Source organism: Scyliorhinus canicula, chromosome 5 (assembly GCF_902713615.1).
Source record: "Scyliorhinus canicula chromosome 5, sScyCan1.1, whole genome shotgun sequence".
Classification (NCBI taxonomy): Eukaryota; Metazoa; Chordata; class Chondrichthyes; order Carcharhiniformes; family Scyliorhinidae; genus Scyliorhinus; species Scyliorhinus canicula.
In genome coordinates this window covers 57,010,279-57,034,705 of record NC_052150.1, presented here as the reverse complement: position 1 = coordinate 57,034,705, position 24,427 = coordinate 57,010,279, and the positions used below count along the sequence as shown (strand labels likewise).

The 24,427-nt window shown below is 44.2% G+C and overlaps 1 protein-coding gene across 5 annotated transcripts in view; it reads right to left on the bottom strand.

Annotated features, from left to right (window-relative positions):
- Positions 1-24,427, bottom strand: part of phactr1 (phosphatase and actin regulator 1) — a 707,078-nt gene that overhangs the window by 619,900 nt on the left and 62,751 nt on the right. Inside the window, exon 2 of one of the 5 annotated variants that reach the window (XM_038797120.1) lies at positions 3,550-3,652. The exons of the other annotated variants lie outside the window; for them this stretch is intronic. The gene's annotated coding sequence lies outside the window, so the exon portion shown is untranslated. The remainder of the gene's footprint in view (positions 1-3,549; positions 3,653-24,427) is intronic. 5 annotated transcript variants of the gene reach the window in all.

Sequence of the window (24,427 nt, the reverse complement as noted above, 5' to 3'; positions counted from 1 at the left end):
AAATTAGCAAACGTGACACCACTGTTTAAAAAAGGAGGTAGGCAGAAAGCAGGAAATTATAGGCCAGTGAGCTTAACTTCGGTAGTAGGGAAGATGCTGGAATCTATCATCAAGGAAGAAATAGCGAGGCATCTGGATAGAAATTGTCCCATTGGGCAGACGCAGCATGGGTTCATAAAGGGCAGGTCGTGCCTAACTAATTTAGTGGAATTTTTTGAGGACATTACCAGTGCAGTAGATAATGGGGAGCCGATGGATGTGGTATATCTGGATTTCCAGAAAGCCTTTGACAAGGTGCCACACAAAAGTTTGCTGCATAAGATAAAGATGCTTGGCATTAAGGGTAAAGTAGTAGCATGGATAGAGGATTGGTTAATTAATAGAAAGCAAAGAGTGGGGATTAATGGGTGTTTCTCTGGTTGGCAATCAGTAGCTAGTGGTGTCCCTCAGGGATCCGTGTTGGGCCCACAATTGTTCACAATTTACATAGATGATTTGGAGTTGGGGACCAAGGGCAATGTGTCCAAGTTTGCAGATGACACTAAGATGATTGGTAAAGCGAAAAGTGCAGAGGATACTGGAAGTCTGCAGAGGGATTTGGATAGGTTAAGTGAATGGGCTCGGGTCTGGCAGATGGAATACAATGTTGACAAATGTGAGGTTATCCATTTTGGTAGGAATAACAGCAAACGGGATTATTATTTAAACAATAAAATATTAAAGCATGCCGCTGTGCAAAGAGACCTGGGTGTGCTAGTGCATGAGTCACAGAAGGATGGTTTACAGGTGCAACAGGTGATTAAGAAGGCAAATGGAATTTTGTCCTTCATTGCTAGAGGGATGGAGTTTAAGACTAGGGAGGTTATGTTGCAATTGTATAAGGTGTTAGTGAGGCCACACCTGGAGTATTGTGTTCAGTTTTGGTCTCCTTACTTGAGAAAGGACGTACTGGCGCTGGAGGGTGTGCAGAGGAGATTCACTAGGTTAATCCCAGAGCTGAAGGGGTTGGATTATGAGGAGGGGTTGAGTAGACTGGGACTGTACTCACTGGAATTTAGAAGAATGAGGGGGGATCTTATAGAAACATTTAAAATTATGAAGGGAATAGATAGGATAGATGCGGGCAGGTTGTTTCCACTGGCGGGTGAAAGCAGAACTAGGGGACATAGCCTCAAAATAAGGGGAAGTAGATTTAGGACTGAGTTTAGGAGGAACTTCTTCACCCAAAGGGTTGTGAATCTATGGAATTCCTTGCCCAGTGAAGCAGTTGAGGCTCCTTCATTACATGTTTTTAAGGTAAAGATAGATAGTTTTTTGAAGAATAAAGGGATTAAGGGTTATGGTGTTCGGGCCGAAAAGTGAAGCTGAGTCCACAAAAGATCAGCCATGATCTCATTGAATGGCGGAGCAGGCTCGAGGGGCCAGATGGCCTACTCCTGCTCCTAGTTCTTATGTTCTTATGTTCTCTCCAAGGAGGACAATCCCAGTCACAGAATCACAGGATAATACAGTACAGAAGAGGCCCTTCTTCCCATCGAGTCTGCACCGACGTGTGAAAAACATCTGATCTGCCGACCTAATACCGTTTATCAGCACTTGGCTCATAGCCTTGAATGTTATGATGTGCCAACTGCTCACCAGGATGTGAGGCAACCTGCCCCAACCACCCTCCCAGGCAGTACATTCCAGACTGTCATCACCCTTTGGGTAAAAAGGTTTTTCCTCAAATACCCCCGAAACCCAAGGTACTCAACCTCACTGTTAACCACCTGGCCAACTTACTGACATAGTCACCTGTGTCATTTACATAAATGACAAACAATAGGGGACTCAGCACAGATCCTTGTGGTACACCACTGGAAATGGGCTTCCAGTCACTAAAGCAGCCATCTGTCATTGCCCCCTGTCTCCTCCAGCTAATGCAATTTTGAATCCACTTTATCAAGATACCCTGTATCCCATGTGCATTTGCCTTCTTTATAAGTCTCCCATGTGATCCATGAAAATTACATCAACTGCACTCCCCTCATCTATGCTCTCATAAAATTCAATCAAATTTATTAGGTATGACCTCCTAGATATCATCTCTACTTACCAGAATAACTGACTCCTTAGCTAATAATGCAGTGCCTCTTTCTCTTTTACCTCCTCCTGTGTCTCGCTTGAAGTTTCTATATCCCGGTACGTTGAGCTGCCGCTCCCTCAACCATGTCTCGGTGATGGCTACTATATCACAATTCCACAAGTCAATCCTTGGCCTTAACTCATCCATTTTACTTATAATTTTCCTGGCATTATAGGAGAGGCCATCCTGCCTTGTCTTACTCACTTGAAACATACTGCCGCTGTATTCCCTCTGAGTTGATTTTCTTTATGCGTTATATTGTGCCCCTATTCTGCCAACAGTCTGTGTCCTAATCTCGCCAATCTATCATCATAACTGAAGTCTCTCATCCCTAGAACCATTCTTTTAAACCACTCCAATTCATTCTCATCCTTCCAATAGTGTGGTGCCAAGAACTGTACACAATATTACAACCGAGTGACAGTTCAGTGTAACCTTCCTGGTCTTGTACTCTATGATCTCATTAATAACGCCCACAATACCATCTGCTTTATTAACTGCTCTCTCCATCTGTTCTGCCACCTTTAACAATCTATGCACATATACACCCAGGTTCCTCTGCACCTCCTTAAGAATTTTACCCCATAAATGTTGTCTCTCCATGATCCTCCTACCAAAATACACCACCACATTGAACTTCATCTGCCACCTATCTGCCCACTCCATCAACTTTTTTTATGTCCTTTTGAAGTTCTCCACTGTCCTCTTCACAGTTTACAATACTTCCAAGTTTTGTACCATCGGCAAACTTTGAAATTGTCCCCTCTACATCATAGGTCATTAATATATGTCAGGAAAAGCAAGGATCCTAAAACTGCCCCCTGGGAAACACAACACAAACCTTCCTCCAGCCTGAAAAATATCCATTGACCATTACATTCTGCTTCCTATTGTTCAGTCAATTTTGGATCCATGTTGCTACTTTCCCTTTTATTCCATGAACGAAAACTCATGGAATAACCCATCTATTGTGGCAATATATCAGCACAAATACATTAAATTGAAAGATGAGAGAAATTCATGCACTCAGACCAAGCGCAGTGTAAAACCTGGCATAGATTAGTAATCCTACAACCGGGTGGCACTGCTGCATCACAGCGCTGGGTTCGATCCCTGCTTCGGTCATTGTCCACGTGGAGTTTGCACATTCTCACTGTGTCTGTGTGGATCTCACCCCCATAATCTAAAGATGATCAGGGTAGGTGGATTAGCCACACTAAATTGCCACTTAATTGAAAAAAATATATAAAAAAGTAATTCTCCAACCAATTTGTTCAGTCTCATCTTGCAGAAACACTTACTCGGTTGTGGGCTGTGCCTCACTTTAACATTACTAATACACTGAAAACGAACATTGACACAACCTTGGGTCCAATCTAATACACTGAGAAATTCAATAGATAATTTCGCTGTTCTTAACTTACCTGTGATGTCGAATTATGTTGTTGATACCCTGAATTTGGTCTTTGTCGTACCTCTGTCTCAGGTATTTAAATATTTGTTTGGCAGTATAGAACTTGAGTTTTGCTGGAAAAAGAGACATGCTATCAAAGCTTGCCCTCATCAAGAATACCAAATTTCAAAATGAACAACAATTTTTACTGTATGAGAAAAAGGTGCCTCAGAACTCAGAATATAGGGTCCAACATTAGACATAATGCCAAGATTAGGCATTGTACTTACTGTACAATTCTGTGTGCGCCAAAAATTACACTAACAACCAATTCAAGATTATCAGTCAAACTCGCAAAGCAACTTGCTATAAACTACATACATTGACACACAGGGTCCTTTCCACTGTAAACGAAAGGAGCATATCCAGGCATTGAGGCTTTTTCAACTGATGCTTGAGTGACGTTTCCCTTAGGCATTCCCCATTGTTACACTTTGACCAGAGAGGTTTTCCTGGTTTAAATTTAAACAAAGGCTTGGGGGATGACTGTTTCATAGTGGATTATCCGTGGCACCAAAACCTGCTTGCAAACCAATCTGCACCCTTTCTTCATGCAATATAACTGGTTTTTGCTTTTGAAATCTGATATCCTTGTGATTCTATCCTGATGACTGGAAGACAAAAAGTGTTTATACAACACTCAAGCTTTGTACCGCCAAGTGGTTTATTTTAAAAATGGAAAATTTCAATTTGTTCTTTCTTTAAAATGTTTCCTTCCTGTCAATTTTCCTCTCTCTCAATACATTCTGCTTTCCCAATCTTAATTTTGTATTCATTCAGAGATGTGGACATCACTAACATGATGTATGTACGAATTTCAGATTCTTACTGTATTATATGTATTTGGTGCAGTAGGCTTAAAATCCTGGGTTCCAAGACAAGCAGGTACTTTAGCTACAATGGATAATTAAAGCATTGTAAAAGTTGCGCTAATGGAATTTTGTTTGTATGAAGAAGGTTCTAGGGGAGTAGATAATTAGAGACGTTGGCAGGAATTCTCCAGCTGTTGCGCTTCACTATTCCCGTCAGCAGCGCACCCACCACTCATGGATTTCCTGATGGCCCGGGATAGCTTCAATGGGAAATCACGTTGGCAACCGGCAAGAAGACTGAATCCTGCCACCAGCAAATGGCTTGCTACCAAGAAACACACAGCTGGGGAACCAGAGTTTCCAGCCCATTGTGTTTAGCTTTAGTAAGGTGATGTAGTTAATGGGAGGGGACAGGGGTTGAAGTAGCCAGGTGTTGAGTTTCAGTCTTGGAGTTCAGTTAAAGATTTGACTGTGGACAGGGCAGCAGTTTCTCCCAAAGCAATTTAGTTAAAAATAACTAAACTGAGAACGGAAAGTAGTTTCCAAAAAGGCTGGCAGGTTAAATAGCAGCTTGACACAGGCAAGAATCTGCAAGCCAGTTCCTGAAGACTATTGCCTTCTCAAAGTGGTTTCGCTCTTCTTTACACTAAGTATTCCTGGGTTGGCTAACTGTATTTTAAAAGTGGATTTTGACCTGAGATGGGTTTTGCTTTAGTGGAGATAAAAGATAGCAGTTAGGAGTTAATGTTTCATTGTCATTGCTGAGCATTGTTTAACGAGTAATTGTAAACTATTTTCTTGTATGCTGTTAAGTTATTTGAATCCTGTGTTCGTAATAAAGCTTGTTTTAATATCCATATCCCTATTTGTGCATGAAATAGCTTCCAGAGTCAAGTATCCTTTCAAAGAACAAAGAAAATTACAGCACAGGAACAGGCCCTTCGGCCCTCCCAGCCTGCGCCGATCCAGATCCTTTATCTAAACCTGTCTCCTATTTTCCAAGGTCTACTTCCCTCTGTTCCCGCCCATTCATATACCTGTCTAGATGCCTCTTAAATGATGCTATTGTGCCCGCCTCTACCACCTCCGCTGGTAAAGCGTTCCAGGCACCCACCACCCTCTGCGTAAAAAACTTTCCACGCACATCTCCCTTAAACTATCCCCCACTCACCTTGAAATCATGACCCCTTGTAACTGACACCCCCACTCTTGGGAAAAGCTTGTTGCTATCCACCCTGTCCATACCTCTCATAATTTTGTAGACCTCAATCAGGTCCCCCCTCAACCTCCGGCTTTCCAACGAAAACAATCCTAATCTACTCAACCTTTCTTCATAGCTCGCACCCTCCATACCAGGCAACATCCTGGTGAACCTCCTCTGCACCCTCTCCAAAGCATCCACATCCTTCTGGTAATGTGGCGACCAGAACTGGATGCAGTATTCCAAATGTGGCCTAACCAAAGTCCTCTACAACTGTAACATGACCTGCCAACTCTTGTACTCAATACCCCGTCCGATGAAGGCAAGCATGCTGTATGCCTTCTTGACCACTCTATCAACCTGCGTTGCCACCTTCAGGGTACAATGGACCTGAACTCCCAGATCTCTCTGTACATCAATTTTCCCCAAGACCCTTCCATTGACCATATAGTCCGCTCTTGAATTTGATCTTCCAAAATGCATCACCTCGCATTTGCCTGGATTGAACTCCATCTGCCATTTCTCTGCCCAACTCTCCAATCTATCTATATTTTGTTGTATTCTCTGACAGTCCTCCTCGCTATCTGAAACTCCACCAATCTTAGTATAATCTGCAAACTTGCTAATCAAACCACCTATACCTTCCTCCAGGTCATTTCTGTAGATCACAAACAGCAGTGGTCCGAGCACAGATCCCTGTGGAACACCCTTCTCCATTTTGAGACACACCCTTCCACCACTACTCTCTGTCTCCTGTTGTCCAGCCAGTTCTTTATCCATCTAGCTAGTACACCCTGAACCCCATACGACTTCACTTTTTCCATCAACCTGCCATGGGAAACCTTATCAAACGCCTTACTAAAGTCCATGTATATGACATCTACAGCCCTTCCCTCATCAATTAACTTTGTCACTTTCTCAAAGAATTCTATTAGGTTTGTAAGACATGACCTTCCCTGCACAAAACCATGCTGCCTATCACTGATAAGTCTATTTTCTTCCAGATGTGAATAGATCCTATCCCTCAGTATCTTCTCCAACAGATTGCCTACCACTGACGTCAAGCTCACAGGTCTATAATTCCCTGGATTATCCCTGCTACCCTACTTAAACAAAGGGACAACATTAGCAATTCTCCAGTCCTCTGGGACCTCACCCGTGCTCAAGGATGCTGCAAAGATATCTGTTAAGGCCCCAGCTATTTCGACCCTCGCTTCCCTCAGTAACCTGGGATAAATCCCATCCGGTCCTGGGGACGTTTCCACCTTAATGTCTTTTAGAATACCCAAAACTTCCCCCTTCCATATGACAACTTGACCAAGAGTAATCAAATATCTATCCCTAACCTCAACAACCATCATGTCCCTCTCCTTGGTGAATACCGATGCAAAGTACGCATTAAGAATCTCACCCATTTCCTCTGAGTCCACGCATAAATTTCCTCTTTTGTCTTTGAGTGGGCCAATCCTTTCTCTAGTTACCCTCTTGCTCCTTACATACGAATAAAAGGCTTTGGGATTTTCCTTATCCCTGTTAGCCAAAGATATTTCATGACCCCTTTTCGCCCTCTTTATTGCACGTTTGAGATTCGTCCTACTTTCCCAATATTCCTCCAAAGCTTCATCAGTTTTGAGTTGCCTCGATCCTATGTATGCTTCAAAGTCCTCACAGTCTTGTAGTAATATAAAATATTGGGGCTACTGTCCAGTATCCTGGCAACTGCTGGAGTCTGGGATCGTAATACTAGCAATGCCAGCTGTGTGCCTCTTCCCTAATTGCCCTTGAGATGACAGTGAGGAGCTGCCTTCCTGAACCACTTACGACAGCCCATTTAGTAAAATTACTCCCACAACAAGTTCCAGAATTTTAACCAAGCAAGAACAAAAGGAATTACAATACATTGTAAGGGAATCTAAATTTTTCGATTTTTGTTTGTAGCCATTGTGGGTTAGCGGCTGTGAGGGTGGCCTTTGGTTCTCTGTAGATTTTAATATTTAAGGTACAGAAAGCAGCAACACATTTGACCCTGCCTAAAACAGGAGATGATCCCATTGTGAGATTCAAAATGTCACAGGTGTTCAGTTCAAGGGGCAAAGTGAACAGCAGCCTGTAATGAGCAAGTGTTACTCAGATTAGTCCAGAGCAGAGGAGGCAACAGAATGTTGCTAGTTTCATGCTGTTGGGGTAACTGGGGTTCAAAAATGCCCATGGGAAACAGTATCAGCTCAGTGAAGCTAACATCTGCTCTGTAAAGCTGGCAATTCATAAAATCATAGAATCCATACAGTGTAGAAGGAGACCATTCAGCCCATCAAGTCTACACCGGCCCTCCAAAAGACCACCCCACCTAGGCCCATGCTTCTGCCCTAACCCAGAACCCCATAACCCCACCTAACCTGTACATCACTAGATACTAAGGGGCAATTTGCATGGCCAGTCCACCTAATTGCACTTCTTTAGACTTCAGGAGTTCAGGTATAGGAAAGCTCTGAGCATTGGGGTTCTGCTCAGAGCAGCTCATGAATCATGTCATTGATTAGACTCTAGGTTGGGGCCTTGTGAATCCAGTGGGAGGCAACCTCATGCGGAGAGAGTTAATGGAGTTGGGTAGGATGCAGTTTCTGGGATGTTCTAAGTTTGAGTCCTGTTGCTTGACAACTACTTACAGGCCAAAGAAGAAGCAGGAAGTCCTCCAGGCTGAATTGAAGCTTCTGTTGAGGAAAATCAGAGTCCAAATCCACAAAATAGAGGAGCTAAAATCCCTCATAAGGAACTCAGATCTTGAAATTTGTTTTTGACTCACTGATGTCTGGGTGGGATGTTGAGGAAATTTGTGAAATCTGTCTTGGTTGTGTGCCATTTTAAGCTGCAATTTGTAATGTTTTTGACTACAGTTTGCCTGTTACTTCATGTTTAACTCATGTTAATTCTGGATGTTAGAATATAAGATAGGTAGTGTTGCCAGTTTGCTTTGTTAACCGGCGTAGAGTAAAATTTCTTCTGTTGTTTAAAACTATGGTACTTTCTGGTTTTATTCTCCTCGTAAGTAACCTGGATTTCTAATAACATAATTTTTAAAAAATAATCTTTATTAGTGTCACAAGTAGGATTACATTAACATTGCAAAGAATTTCCTGTGAAAATCCCTGTGAAAACACTCCGGCACTTTTTCGAATACACTGAGGGAGAATTCAGAATGTCCCATTCACCTAACAGCATGCCTTGGTACTTGTGATAGGAAACTGGAGCGCCCGGAGGAAACCCACGCAGACACGGGGAGAATGTGCAGACACCACACAGACAGTGATCCAAGCTGGGAATTGAACCTGGATTCCTGGAGCTGTGAAGCAGCAGTGCTACCCACTGTGCTACCGTGCTGCCCAATTTCTAATCTCCTCTAGGTAAAATAGAATTTTTATCCTCACATTGGTTCTCTCATCAATTGGGAAAGGAGCAGTTTGGCAACTGTGTCCTTAAGAATTCGATTAGTACTACTGAGCCCCCTTTGGTGATGGACATTGAAATTCTGTATCCAGAGTACATTCTATGTACTTTCCATCCTCCATGAAGGACATGAAGGAAGGCGGATTGATCAGCCAAGGGAGGGTGGGTGATAATAATAAGCGCACTCCTTTCTGACTGTCTACAATTGTGCCACGACCTCCACTGGGTCGATCCTGGGATAGTGATGGAAGAGTTTGGGACTTTGTGCTGGATGGTCCAATTCTAGTTCATTAAATCCAGGAAGCTAACATACAGGTGCAGAAGGTAATATGGAAGACATATGGAATTACTTCAAGGGGGCTGGATTTATTTTTGTTGCTGCAATTGAAGGAAATGCCAAACAATTAAAGACCAGTTAATCTTATGTCAGTGGTGGGAAAATTAGTAGAATTAATACTGAGAGATAGGATTAACTGTCACATAGAAAGGCATGGACGAGTCAGGGATAGTCAACATGGATTTGTTAAAGGAAGGTCTTGCCTCACAAATGTGATTGAATTCATTGAGGTGACATGAAAAGTTGATGGAGGTAGTGCAGTGGATGCTGTGTATGTGGATTTTAGCAAGGCGTTTGACAAGGTCCCACATGGCAGATTGGTCAGAAAAGTGGAAGTCCATGGGATACAGGACAATGTGACAAACTGGATAAAAAGTTTGCTTAGTAACAGGAAACAAAGGGTAATGGTTGATGGCTGCCTTGCAATTGGAAAGCTGTTTCAATTTGCAATTGTGTTCAGTTTTGGTCTCCTTACTTGAGAAAGGACGTACTGGCGCTGGAGGGTGTGCAGAGGAGATTCACTAGGTTAATCCCAGACCTGAAGGGGTTGGATTATGAGGAGAGGTTGAGTAGACTGGGACTGTACTCGTTGGAGTTTAGAAGGATGAGGGGGGATCTTATAGAAACATTTAAAATTATGAAAGGAATAGATAGGATAGATGCGGGTAGGTTGTTTCCACTGGCGGGTGAAAGCAGAACGAGGGGACATAGCCTCAAAATAAGGGGAAGTAGATTTAGGACTGAGTTTAGGAGGAACTTCTTCACCTAAAGGGTTCTGAATCTATGGAATTCCTTGCCCAGTGAAGCAGTTGAGGCTCCTTCATTACATGTTTTTAAGGTAAAGATAGATAGTTTTTTGAAGAATAAAGGGATTAAGGGTTCTGGTGTTCGGGCCGGAAAGTGGAGCTGAGTCCACAAAAGATCAGCCATGATCTAATTGAATGGCGGAGCAGGCTCGAGGGGCCAGATGGCCTACTCCTGCTCCTAGTTCTTATGTTCTTATGTTCTAAATGGTGTTCCAAAGGGCTTGGTTTTGGGATCCTTACTGTTCGTGCTATATTAATGATTTAGACGTCGGGGGAACGATTGGAAAATTTGCAGATGACACAAAGATTGATCGAGTGATGGACAGTGCAGAGGATAGCTATCATCTCTAAAACTATACAAATAGGTTGGTGGATTAGGCGATAAAGTGGCAGGTGGAATTTAACACAGAGAAGTGTGAGGTCATGCATTTAGGGAGGTCAAATAGTTATAGGGAGTACACAATAAATGGGAATATACTAAGAAGGGTAGATTAAGTAAGAGATCTTGGTGTACAAGTTCACAGGTGCCTAAAGGCAGCAGTTCAAGTAGACAAGATTCTAAAGAAAGCACATTAAATGTTCTCCTTCATTGGCAGAAGTATAGAATATAAAAGTAAGGATATAATGTTGGAATTGTATAAAACACTGGTGAGGCCACAACTGGAATATTGTGTGCAATTCTGGTCACCACATTACATAATTGCTCTGGAGTGCAGAGGAGGTTAACAAGAATGTTGCCAGGGCTAGAAAAGTGCAGCCACAAGGAGAGATTGGATAGGTTGGTGTTATTTTTATTGGAATAAAGAAGGCGGAGGGGTGACCTATTGTGGTGTACAAAATTATGAGGGGAAGAGATCGGGTGGACAGGATAACATTGTTTCCTTTGGTGAAGAATTCTAGAACCAGGGAACATAGATTCAGGATAAGTGGCAGAAAGTGCAGAGGGGACATGAGGAAGAACATTTTTACGCAGAGGGTATTGGGTGTTTGGAATTAGCTGATTGAGCTGGTGGTGGAGGCAGAGACCCTAAACTCTTTTGAAAAGTATCTGGATCTGCACCTTAAGTGCTGTAAGATACAGGGATATGGATTGGGTGCAGGGAGCTTAGAAAATTGGGTGTTCTCAGGCTGGCATGGACAAGAATGGCCTCCTTCTGTGCTGCAACCTTTCTATGATTCTATGGTTTCTAATTGTACAAAGTACGAATGAGGCCACATTTAGAACACTGTACAGTTTTGGTTCCCTTATTTAAGGAAAGATATTATCAATGGAGGCAGTACAGAGGAGGTATAGAGGGACTGCCATGTGAGGAAAGGTTGGGTCTGTACACCTTGGAGTTGAGAATAATAGGTGATGTAATTGAAACATCCAAGGTTCTTAGGGGGTTAGACAGGGTTAATGTTGGGAGGACGTTTCCGCTCATGGAAGAGTGTAGGACCAGAGGGCATAGTCACAGAGTAAGGGGTACTCATTTAAGACGGATTTGAGGAGGAATTTCTTAGAAGCATAGAATTCCTGCAGTGCAGAAGGAGGTCATTCAGCCCATCAAGTCTGCACTGACTCGCTGAAAGAACACCCCCACCGAGGTCCAATTCCCTGCCCCATCCCCACAACCCCACCTAACCTGAACATCTTTGGACTGTGGAGGAAACCGTAGCACATGGAGGAAACCCATGCACACATGTGGAGAAAGTACAAACTCCACACAGGCAGTCACCCGAAGCCAGAATTGAACAAAGGTCTCTGGCGCTGTGAGGCAGCAGTGCTAACCACTGTGTGGTGATATGCATCACTGTAAATACACAAGGGGTTAATGTAAATACACTAAGAATAAGTAAACACTAGAGGGAGCACCAGAGACATCATGACATGCAGACATACAGCTAATGAACACATAGAATAGGACACGGCCAATGGGCAGTCAAGACACCCAGAGGTGACACTACCACAAGGGGGCAATACAAAACCCACATATCAAAGGTCAGGGCACACATGCTCATTCTCTTTCCACAGGCGGCACTTAGAGAGAAGGACAGGGGCATATCAGAAGCATCACACCCACCGCATGGCTTAGAACAGACTGGTTAGTTAGACTGAGTTACTATAGCAAGATTAGCAGGAGCGTCAAACTCAAGTAGGAGAATTGTTAACTGTTCAATAAATGTGTTAAACCTATCTCCAAGTCTGAACCTTCCTTTGTCAGAGCATACATCAAGGAAGCAGCTTATGCGACATGAAGAAGCTTAACACACCATTGTACCAGTGAGTGCCTGTTGAATCTATATAATTCAACTCAACATATCCATGACTATCAGCAACAGCACCCAGGCAAGCTGTTCGAGATTCCGGTTCCTCAGCAGCTCAGGTACCACGGCAATCTCAGTGCCAACTGGTGTGCATTCAAACAGAGATTTGAGATCTACATGGTAGCATCCGCACCTGGATGGCATGGCCGATGCTGAGAAGATAAAGCTTCTACTCACCATTGCGGGTGAAAGTGCAACAGAAATCTGTGCACACGCAATCCATTCCTACGCTCTACGTCACAAGCGTCATGACGTCAGAGACCCCGTGCCATGCCCACTTAAAGGGGAAATTCCCGAAAATAATGAAAAAAACATTTAAAGCCAGAAAGCCAGAGAGCGCACAGATCGACCCCACAGCGAGACCACTGCATGACTCCACACAGGGAATGATGCCAGACTCCACAGAGAGAATGATACAAGCATCCAAAGCGAGCTCGTTGACAGATTCCACAATGGAAGCAACGCAAGACTCCAGAGCACAGTCCTTGCATGAACAAGACCATGAAGGTCTAGCAAGCTCATCTGAGCAACCAGCAGCAGACGATGCAAGTCTGCTACGCTCAAGCGCACAGCAGGACGACTATGACAGGCTGCCATGCTCACATGAACAACAAAAAGATGATGTCAGTCTACCCAGATTATTTGAGCCACCAGAAGAACACTCTGACAGTCTACCCAGTTCATCTAGCTGACAAGAAGACACTGAAGGTCTATCCACTGTATGTGCTACAAGTGACAAAGGCTTCACAATTCCCATACAAGATGTGTGACATCTCAGCGAGACTGACAGATCTCAGCTAGTATGTACAGAGGCACTCGACAATCAATGTGAGGTGACTAGTGACTCCAGTGACACCACGTTAATTCACACCTCATCCACTCGAGCCTCTCCACAAGAAAATGCATTCCTGAACGTTTTGACTCCGGACAGGGAGCATCAAGACACCTCAGATGATTCAAGTGACACCTCAGATGATTCAAGTGACACCTCAGATGATTCAAGTGAACCTGAAATGACACCGGATGGGGAGTGTCAAGAAACCAAAGCTGATTCAGGTGAACCAGAAAGGACTCCAGACGGGGAACATCGACAAGCCAAAGATGATTCTAGTGAACCGGACATGACTCCAGACGGGGACGACAAGGAATCAGAGACGGCACGCTCAATGAAACAGCAGATGCCACAAAGGACACTGCCACAAGTAACTTTGTGAAGGACTCGACTTCTCCACTTGGTGTGGTCATTGAGCGCAACAAACACAATAAAACCTATGAAAACAACAACAAAGACAACAACAAGCGTACCAGAGGCAACAAACACAACAAGCACGTCAATAACAACAATGAAAACAACAATGGGACAACGACTGGTACAACATGGTACAACTCTGCAAATGCAGGACAATGTAACAGCACAGCTCCTAACACTGGCAAGAGTACAGCCATACCATGGCATGACAGCAAATCTCACCGATTCAAGTTTGCTCCACCATGAACAAGCAAACCAGCTTTCATGGCAGATGATATCCTGCATCAATATCGCAGCACAATAAATAGTCCAGGTCAGACAACACAGATGACATACTGCATCACTACCACAAGCATAGAAAAAAAAGGAATCCAAATCAGGACAACGAAGTGATTTGACTATTTGCACACATCCTGAAGACTTTGCACAGGGACACTGACGCACAGATTCCTTACGCACAGGGACACTGACGGCGTTCACAAGAAAATGACAACATCAACATCGACACTTCAATAACAACACAAGTAAGCCACTCGACCATATAAATTCATGAACTTTGGACTCAGACATATTATTTGGTACTGTATAATCATCACTGTCATCACGATTTGTCCATGTCATCACTTATCTACCTATTTTGTTCAATTTTCTTGAACAAAGTACAGAAAATATGTAACACGAAAAGGGGGGGGATGTGGTGATATGCATCACTGTGAATACACAAGGTGTATACAAATACACCAAGACCAAGTAAACACTTGAGGGAGCACCAGAGACATCATGACATGCAGACATACAGCTAATGAACACATAGAATAGGACACGGCCAATGGGCAGTCAAGACACCCAGAGGTGACACTACCACAAGGGGGCAATACAAAACCCACATAGAAAATGACAGGGCCCAAATGCTCTGTCTCTTTCCACAGACAACACTCAGAGAGAAGGACAGAGGCAGATCAGGAGCATCACACCCACCACATGGCTTAGAGCAGACTGGTTAGTTAGACTGAGTTACTATAGCAAGATTAGCAGGAGAGTAGAACTCAAGTAGGAGAATTGTTAACTGTTCAATAAATGTGTTAAACCTATCTCCAAGTCTGAACCTTCCTTTGTCAGAGTATGCATGAAGGAAGGGAAAGTGAAAGGGGGGAAGGGAAAGTGAAAGGGGGGAAGGGAAAGTGAAAGCGACAGGGAGCAGGGAGTTAAATGGCAAGATACGCAGGAGGATAACATGTAGGCAGGTGGATTTAAGCTTGAGGCAGACTAGGAATGCAACAAAAAGGAAGGATAACTTTGGACATCTTAGGACTTCCAATATCTGTACTGATAAGAAAGTTAACATTAAGGCACTTTACCTGAATGCTCGTAGCATTTGTAACAAAGTAGATGAACTAATGGCACAGATCATCGTGAATGATTATGATGTGGTAGGCATCACAGAGACATGGCTGCAGGGGGTTCAGGACTGGCAGTTAAACATCCAAGGATATACAACCTATCGAAAAGACAGGGAGGTGGGCCGAGGGGGTGGGGTTGCCTTGTTAGTTAAGAACAAAATTAAATCTATGGCACTAAACGACATAGGGTCGGATGATGTGGAGTCTGTGTGGGTAGAATTGAGGAACCACAAAGGCAAAAAAACCATAATGGGAGTTATGTACAGACCGCCTAACAGTGGTCAGGACCAGGGGCGCAACATGTACCGGGAAATAGAAAAGGCATGTCAGAAAGGCAAGGTCACAGTGATCATGGGGGACTTCAATATGCAGGTGGATTGGGTAAATAATGTAGCCAGTGGATCCAAAGAAAAGGAATTCATGGAATGCTTACAAGATGGCTTTTTGGAACAGCTTGTCATGGAGCCCACAAGGGAGCAGGCTATTCTGGACCTAGTGCTATGTAATGAACCAGACTTTATTAAAGATCTTAAAGTAAGGGAACACTTAGGAAGCAGCGATCATAATATGGTTGAGTTCAGTCTGCAGTTTGAAAGAGAGAAGGCAAAATCGGATGTAATGGTGTTACAGTTAAATAAAGGTAATTACGAGGGCATGAGAGAGGAACTGGTGAAAATCAACTGGAAGCAGACCCTAGCAGGGAAGACAGTAGAGCAAAAATGGCAGGAGTTTGTATGCATAATTGAGGACACTGTACAGAGGTTCATCCCCAAGAAAAGAAAGATTATCCAGGGAGGGATTAGACAGCCATGGCTGACAAAGGAGGTCAGGAAATGTATCAAAGAAAAAGAGAGATCCTATAAAGTGGCCAAAAGCACCGGGAAATCAGAAGATTGGGAAGGCTACAAAAACAAACAGAGGTTAACAAAGAGACAAATAAGGAAGGAGAGGATCAAATATGAAGGCAGGCTAGCCAGTAATATAAGAAATGATAGTAAAAGTTTCTTTCAATACATAAGAAACAAACGTCAGGCCAAAGTAGACATTGGGCCAATTCAAACTGATTCTGGAAGGCTAGTGATGGGAGATGAGGAAATGGCTGGAGAACTTAATAAGTACTTTGCGTCTGTCTTCACAGTGGAAGACGTTAGTAATATCCCAAAAATTATAAAGGGTCAGGGGGCTGAGTTGAGTATGGTTGCCATTACAAAAGAGATGGTGCTAAAAAAGCTAAAAGGTCTTAAAATTGACAAATCTCCTGGCCCCGATGGGCTACATCCTAGAGTTCTGAGGGAGGTGGCTGAAGAAATAGCGGAAGCGTTGGTTGAGATCTTTCAAAAATCACTGGAGTCAGGGAAAGTCCCGGACGATTGGAAGATCGCTGTTGTAACCCCCTTGTTCAAGAAAGGATCAAGACAAAAGATGGAAAATTATAGGCCAATTAGCCTAACCTCGGTTGTTGGTAAAATTCTAGAATCGATCGTTAAGGATGAGATTTCTAATTTCTTGGAAGAGCAGGGTCGGATTAGAACAAGTCAACATGGATTTAGTAAGGGGAGGTCGTGCCTGACGAACCTGTTAGAATTCTTTGAGGAGGTGACAAGTAGGTTAGACCAGGGAAACCCAGTGGATGTGGTCTATCTGGATTTCCAAAAGGCCTTTGATAAGGTGCCACACAGGAGGCTGCTGAGTAAGGTGAGGGCCCATGGTGTTCGAGGTGAGCTACTGGCATGGGTTGAGGATTGGCTGTCTGACAGAAGGCAGAGAGTTGGGATAAAAGGTTCTTTTTCGGAATGGCAGCCGGTGACCAGCGGTGTCCCACAGGGTTCAGTGTTGGGGCCGCAGCTGTTCACCATATATATTAATGATCTGGATGAAGGGACTGGGGGCATTCTAGCGAAGTTTGCTGATGATACGAAGTTAGGTGGTCAGGCAGGTAGTGCTGAGGAAGTGGGGAGGCTGCAGAAGGATCTAGACAGTTTGGGAGAGTGGTGCAGGAAATGGCTGATACATTTCAACGTGAGAAAATGTGAGGTCTTGCACTTTGGAAAAAAGAATCCAAGCATAGACTACTTTCTAAACGGTGAGAAAATTCATAATGCCAAAGTACAAAGGGATCTGGGAGTGCTAGTCGAGGATTCCCTAAAGGTAAACATGCAGGTTGAATCCGTGATTAAGAAAGCGAATGCTATGTTGTCATTTATCTCAAGAGGGTTGGAATATAAAAGCAGCGATGTGCTACTGAGCCTTTATAAGGCTCTGGTTAGGCCCCATTTGGAGTACTGTGTCCAGTTTTGGGCCCCACATCTCAGGAAGGACATACTGGCACTGGAGCGTGTCCAGCGGAGATTCACACGGATGATCCCTGGAATGGCGGGTCTAGCATATGAGGAACGGCTGGCGTTCCTGGGATTGTATTCATTGGAGTTCAGAAGGTTAAGGGGAGATCTAATAGAAACTTACAAGATAATACATGGCTTAGAAAGGATGGACGCAAAGAAACTGTTTCCGTTAGGCGAGGAGTCGAGGACCCGTGGGCACAGCCTTAGAATTAGAGGGGGTAAATTCAAAACAGAAATGCGGAGACATTTCTTCAGCCAGAGAGTGGTGGGCCTGTGGAATTCATTGCCGCAGAGTGCAGTGGAGGCCGGGACGCTAAATGGCTTCAAGGCAGAGATAGATAAATTCTTGATGTCGCGAGGAATTAAGGGCTATGGGGAGAATGCTGGGAGGTGGAGTTGAAATGCCCATCAGCCATGATTGAATGGCGGAGTGGACTCGATGGGCCGAATGGCCTTACTTCCACTCCTATGTCTTATGGTCTTATGGTCTTATGCTGCATGAAGAAGCTTAACACAACACACTGTGCCACCTTCCCTCGAGGAGTGCTGAAACGTTGGAATTATTTACTCAGGAAGCTTTGGAGAACGAATCCTCAAACATTTTCAAGGTCGAGATCGATAGGTTTAATCAGGAGGAAAATTAAGGAGTATGGAGATAATTAGGAGAATTTTATAGGGTCAACTAAAATGCGCATTTAGAGCGTTTACTGCTGGAATCGTTAGAGATCGATTAATAAGGGGCACGGAACACAATGTACTCCGAAACCAGCTACTGAAACAGAAGGACCTGACTTTACATAGAACATAGAGAAATACAGCACTGAACAGGCCCTTCGGCCCACGATGTTGTGCCAAACTATTGTCATAGGTTAATCATAGATCATGGAATTTTGGACACTAAGGGCAATTTATCATGGCCAATCCACCCAACCTGCACATCTTTGGACTGTGGGAGAAAACTGGAGCACCCGGAGGAAACCCACGCACACACGGGGAGGATGTGCAGACTCCACACAGACAGTGACCCAAGCCGGAATCGAACCTGGGACCCTGGAGCTGTGAAGCAATTGTGCTGTCCACAATGCTACAGTGCTGCCCTTCAGAACAAATTAATCTACACTCCATTATTCTACCATAATCCATTTACCTATCCAATAGCCGCTTAAAGGTCCGTAATGTTTCCGACTCAACTACTTCCACAGGCAGTGCATTCCATGCCCCCACTACACTCTGGGTAAAGAACCTACCTCTGACATCCCCCCTATATCTTCCACCATTCACCTTAAATTTATGTCCCCTTGTAATGGTTTGTTCCACCCGGCGAAAAAGTCTCTGTCTACTCTATCTATTCCCCTGATCATCTTATAAACCTCTATCAAGTCGCCCCTCATCCTTCTCCATTCTAATGAGAAAAGGCCTTGCACCCTCAACCTTTCCTCATAAGACCTACTCTCCATTCCAGGCAACATCCTGGTAAATCTCCTTTGCACCTTTTCCAAAGCTTCCACATCCTTCCTAAAATGAGGTGACCAGAACTGCACACGGTACTCCAAATGTGGCCTTACCAAGGTTTTGTACAGCTGCATCATCACCTCATGGCTCTTAAATTCTTTTTTTTATAAATTTAGAGTACCCAATTATTTTTCCAATTAAGGGACAATTTTGCGTGGCCAATCCGCCTAACCTGCACATCTTTGGGTTGTGGGGGTGAAACCCACGCAGACACGGGGAGAATGTGCAAACTCCACACGGACAATGACCCAGAGCCGGGATCGAACCTGGGACCTCAGCGCCGTGAGGCAGCTGTGCTAACCACTAGGCCACCGTGCTGCCCATGGCTCTTAAATTCAATCCCTCTGCTAATGAATGCTAGCACACCATAGGCCTTCTTCACTGCTCTATCCACTTGAGTGGCAACTTTCAAAGATCTATGAACATAGACACCAAGATCTCGCTGCTCCTCTACATTGCCAAGAACCCTACTGTTAACCCTGTATTCCGCATTCTTATTTGTCTTTCCAAAATGGACAACCTCACACTTTTCAGGGTGAAATGATGGCAGTCCAGATCAACGGTCAACGGTCACGAGACGACCTGCCTGTTCAACTCCGAGAGCACAGAGAGTTTTATTCACCCAGATATGGTATGGCGCGCTCCCTCCCAATCTTACCTGTGACCCAGAAAATCTCTCTGGCTTCCGAATCTCATTCCGTGGAAGTCTATGGGTACTGTGTTGCAACCCTTACAGTACGGGACGTTGAGTTCAAAGGGTTCAAACTCTACGTCCTCCCACAACTCTGCGCTGCCATGCTACTAGGTCTTGACTTCCAGTGCCACCTCAAAAGTCTTACCCTGGAGTTCAATGGACCCCAGCCCGTCCCCCCCCCCCCCCTCACCGTATGTAGCCTCTCGACTCTTATAGTCGCCTCACCCCCACTCTTCACTAACCTCAGCCCGTCGCCACTAGGAGCAGACGATACAGTGCTCCGAACAAGGCACTTTATCAGGTCGGAGGTCTAGCGACTCCTGCAGGAAGGGATCATAGAGGCCAGTACTAGCCCCTGGAGAACCCAAGTGGTGGTAATCAAAACTGGGGTGAAACACCGGATGGTCATTGACTACAGTCAGACCATCAACCGGTACACGCAGCTCGATGCGTACCCTCTTCCCCGCATATCAGACACAGTCAATCATATTACGCAGTACCGAGTCTTCTCCACCATCGACTTGAAGTCCGTGTACCCTATCCGCCCGAAGAGCCGCCAATACACTGCCTTCGAGGCAGATGTCCACCACTACCACTTCCTCAGGGTCCCCATCGGGGTCACCAATGGGGTCTCGGTCTTCCAACGGGAGATGGACCGAATGGTTGACCAGTACGGGCTGCAGGCCACGTTCCCGTATTTGGATAAGGTCACCATCTGCGGCTATGACCAGCAGGACCATGACGCCAACCTCCAAAAAAAACCTCCTTAACCTCAGATACAATAAGGAGAAATGCGTTTTCCGCACAACCCACCTGGCCATCCTTGGCTACGTTGTGGAAAACGGAGTCCTTGGGCCCAACCCCGACCGCACCCCCTTCTGGAACTTCCCCTCCCCCATTGCCTCAAGGCCCTGAAGAGATGGTACATCACTGCAATTATCCATTTTTTTGTTAATTCACATCATTCAGGACAAAGGAATATCTAATTGCTTTTAATCTGCGACCAACAGCCTTTTAAGGTAATTAGAGCATTGGCCAGTAGGTGGCAGCATGCCACTGGTTTTGCTTTCCTTTTCAGTAATTACATGCTTAAGAGCTTCGATCCATGAAAAAGACAGGACAGTCAATCAGACATCAATTTCACTGCCACCTATTTTATGCCAGCTATTTGAAGAGGAAACATGCTAGTTTCCCAACCATTCAATCAAGAAAAAGAGAAAAAATTCTGATTTCAAACACATTACCCAAATTGGAATTCAACCAACAGGACTCTGCTGTATCCTTCATTCCCTTTATTCAACAGGTATATTGAATAGAAATGCAGAGAAGACTGCAAATATTTCTAAATTATGTCAATATATAGAGTGACTCAAAAGCAGGACTGCAGCTTTCTTCGATGCATAAAACAGACGTTAGAAATTGTTGCAGGAAATCAATGAAGTCTATTTCATACATTGAAGAAAGCTGCAGTACTGCTCTATCTAACTCACCTTCATCCTGATCTGAAACATATTACAGCACAGGAGGCCCTTCTCTCCAACGTGTCTGTGCCAGCGATCAAATACCAATCTATTCTAATCTCATTTCCCAGCACTCGGTCCGGAGCCTTGTCTGCTACAGCATTTCAAATACTCATCTGAATGTTTTTCAAACGTTGTGAGGTTTCCTGCCTCTAACACACTTTCAGGCAGCGAGTTCCAGATTCTCACCACCCTCTGCATGAAAATTTTTTTTTCTCAAATCACCTCTAAATCTCCTTGCTCCTTATCTTAAATCTATGTCCCTTGGTTATTGGCCCCATTCCTAAGGGGAAACGTTTCTTCCGATCTACTCTATCCATATTCCTTAATTTTGTCCACCTCTTCAGCCTTCTGTGCTCGAAGGAAAACAACTCCAGCATAACCAGCCTCTCTTCATAGCTGAGAAATTCTCCAGCCCAGGCAACATCCCGGTGAATCTCCTCTGCAGCCCCCTCTAGTGCAATCACTTCCTTCCGATAATATGGTGAACAGAACTGCACACAATACTCTAGCTGTGCCTAGAGTATTTTGTACAGCTTCATCATAACCTCCCTGCTCTTAAACTCAATGCCTCGGCTAATAAAGGCAAGTATCCCATATACCATCATAACCACCTTATAAGAACATAAGAACTAGGAGCAGGAGTAGGCCATCTGGCCCCTCGAGCCTGCTCCGCCATTCAATTAGATCATGGCTGATCTTTTGTGGACTCAGCTCCACTTTCCGGCCCGAACACAATAACCCTTAATCCCTTTATTCTTCAAAAAACTATCTATCTTTACCTTAAAAACATGTAATGAAGGAGCCTCAACTGCTTCACTGGGCAAGGAATTCCATAGATTCACAACCCTTTGGGTGAAGAAGTTCCTCCTAAACTCAGTCCTAAATCTACTTCCCCTTATTTTGAGGCTATGTCCCCTAGTTCTGCTGTCACCCGCCAGTGGAAACAACCTGCCCGCATCTATCCCATCTATTCCCTTCATAATTTTAAATGTTTCTATAAGATCCCCCCTCATCCTTCTAAATTCCAACGAATACAGTCCCAGTCTACTCAACCTCTCCTCATAATCCAACCCCTTCAGCTCTGGGATTAACCTAGTGAATCTCCTCTGCACACCCTCCAGCGCCAGTACGTCCTTTCTCAAGTAAGGAGACCAAAACTGAACACAATACTCCAGGTGTGGACTCACTAACACCTTATACAATTGCAACATAACCTCCCTAGTCTTAAACTCCATCCCTCTAGCAATGAAGGACAAAATTCCATTTGCCTTCTTAATCACCTGTTGCACTTGTAAACCAACCTTCTGTGACTCATGCACTAGCACACCCAAGTCTCTCTGAACAGCGGCATGCTTTAATATTTTATTGTTTAAATAATAATCCCGTTTGCTGTTATTCCTACCAAAATGGATAACCTTACATTTGTCAACATTATATTCCATCTGCCAGACCCTAGCCCATTCACTTAACCTATCCAAATCCCTCTGCAGACTTCCAGGATCCTCTGCACTTTTCGCTTTACCACTCATCTTAGTGTCATCTGCAAACTTGGACACATTGCCCTTGGTCCCCAACTCCAAATCATCTATGTAAATTGTGAACAATTGTGGGCCCAACACGGATCCCTGAGGGACACCACTAGCCACTGATTGCCAACCAGAGCAACACCCATTTATCCCAACTCTTTGCTTTCTATTAATTAACCAATCCTCTATCCATGCTACGACTTTACCCTTAATGCCATGCATCTTTATCTTATGCAGCAACCTTTTGTGTGGCACCTTGTCAAAGGCTTTCTGGAAATCCAGATATACCATATCCATCGGCTCCCCGTTATCTACTGCACTGGTAATGTCCTCAAAAAATTCCACTAAATTAGTTAGGCATGACCTGCCCTTTACGAACCCATGCTGCGTCTGCCCAATGGGACAATTTCTATCCAGATGCCTCGCTATTTCTTCCTTGATGATAGATTCCAGCATCTTCCCTACTACCGAAGTTAAGCTCACTGGCCTATAATTTCCTGCTTTCTGCCTACCCCCTTTTTTAAACAGTGGCATCACGTTTGCTAATTTCCAATCCACCGGGACCACCCCAGAGTCTAGTGAATTTCGGTAAATTATCACTAGTGCATCTGCAATTTCCCTAGCCATCTCTTTTAGCACTCTGGGATGCATTCCATCAGGGCCAGGAGACTTGTCTACCTTTAGCCCCATTAGCTTGCCCATCACTACCTCCTTAGTGATAACAATCCTCTCAAGGTCCTCACCTGTCATAGCCTCATTTCTATCAGTCGCTGGCATGTTATTTGTGTCTTCCACTGTGAAGACCGACCCAAAAAACCTGTTCAGTTCCTCAGCCATTTCCTCATTTCCCATTATTAAAACTCCCTTCTCATCCTCTAAAGGACCAATATTTACCTTAGCCACTCTTTTTTGTCTTATATATTTGTAAAAACTTTTACTGTCTGTTTTTATATTCTGAGCAAGTTTACTCTCATACTCTATCTTACTCTTCTTTATAGCTTTTTTAGTAGCTTTCTGTTGCCCCCTAAAGATTTCCCAGTCCTCTAATCTCCCAGCAATCTTTGCCACTTTATATGCTTTTTCCTTCAATTTGATACTCTCCCTTATTTCCTTAGATATCCACGGTCGATTTTCCCTCTTTCTTCCGTCCTTCCTTTTTGTTGGTATAAACATAGAACATAGAACAGTACAGCACAGAACAGGCCCTTCGCCCCTCGATGTTGTGCCGAGCAATGATCACCCTACTCAAACCCACGTATCCACCCTATACCCGTTACCCAACAGGTAGGGCGTTCCACACCCCTACTACTCTCTGAGTAAAGAAATTGCCTCTGACATCTGTCCTATATTTACCACCCCTCAATTTAAAGCTATGTCCCATCGTGTTGGTCATCACCATCCGAGGAAAAAGACTCTCACTGTCCACCCTATCTAACCCTCTGACTATCTTATATGTCTCTATTAATTCACCTCTCAGCCTTCTCCTCTCTAACGAAAACAACCTCAAGCCCCTGAGCCTTTCCTCGTAAGACCTTCCCTCCATACCAGGCAACATCCTAATAAATCTCCTCTGAACCCTTTCCAAAGCTTCCACATCTTTCCTATAATGTGGTGACCAGAACTGCACGCAGTACTCCAGGTGCGGCCGCACCAGAGTTTTGTACAGCTGCAGCATGACCTCGTGGCTCCGAAACTC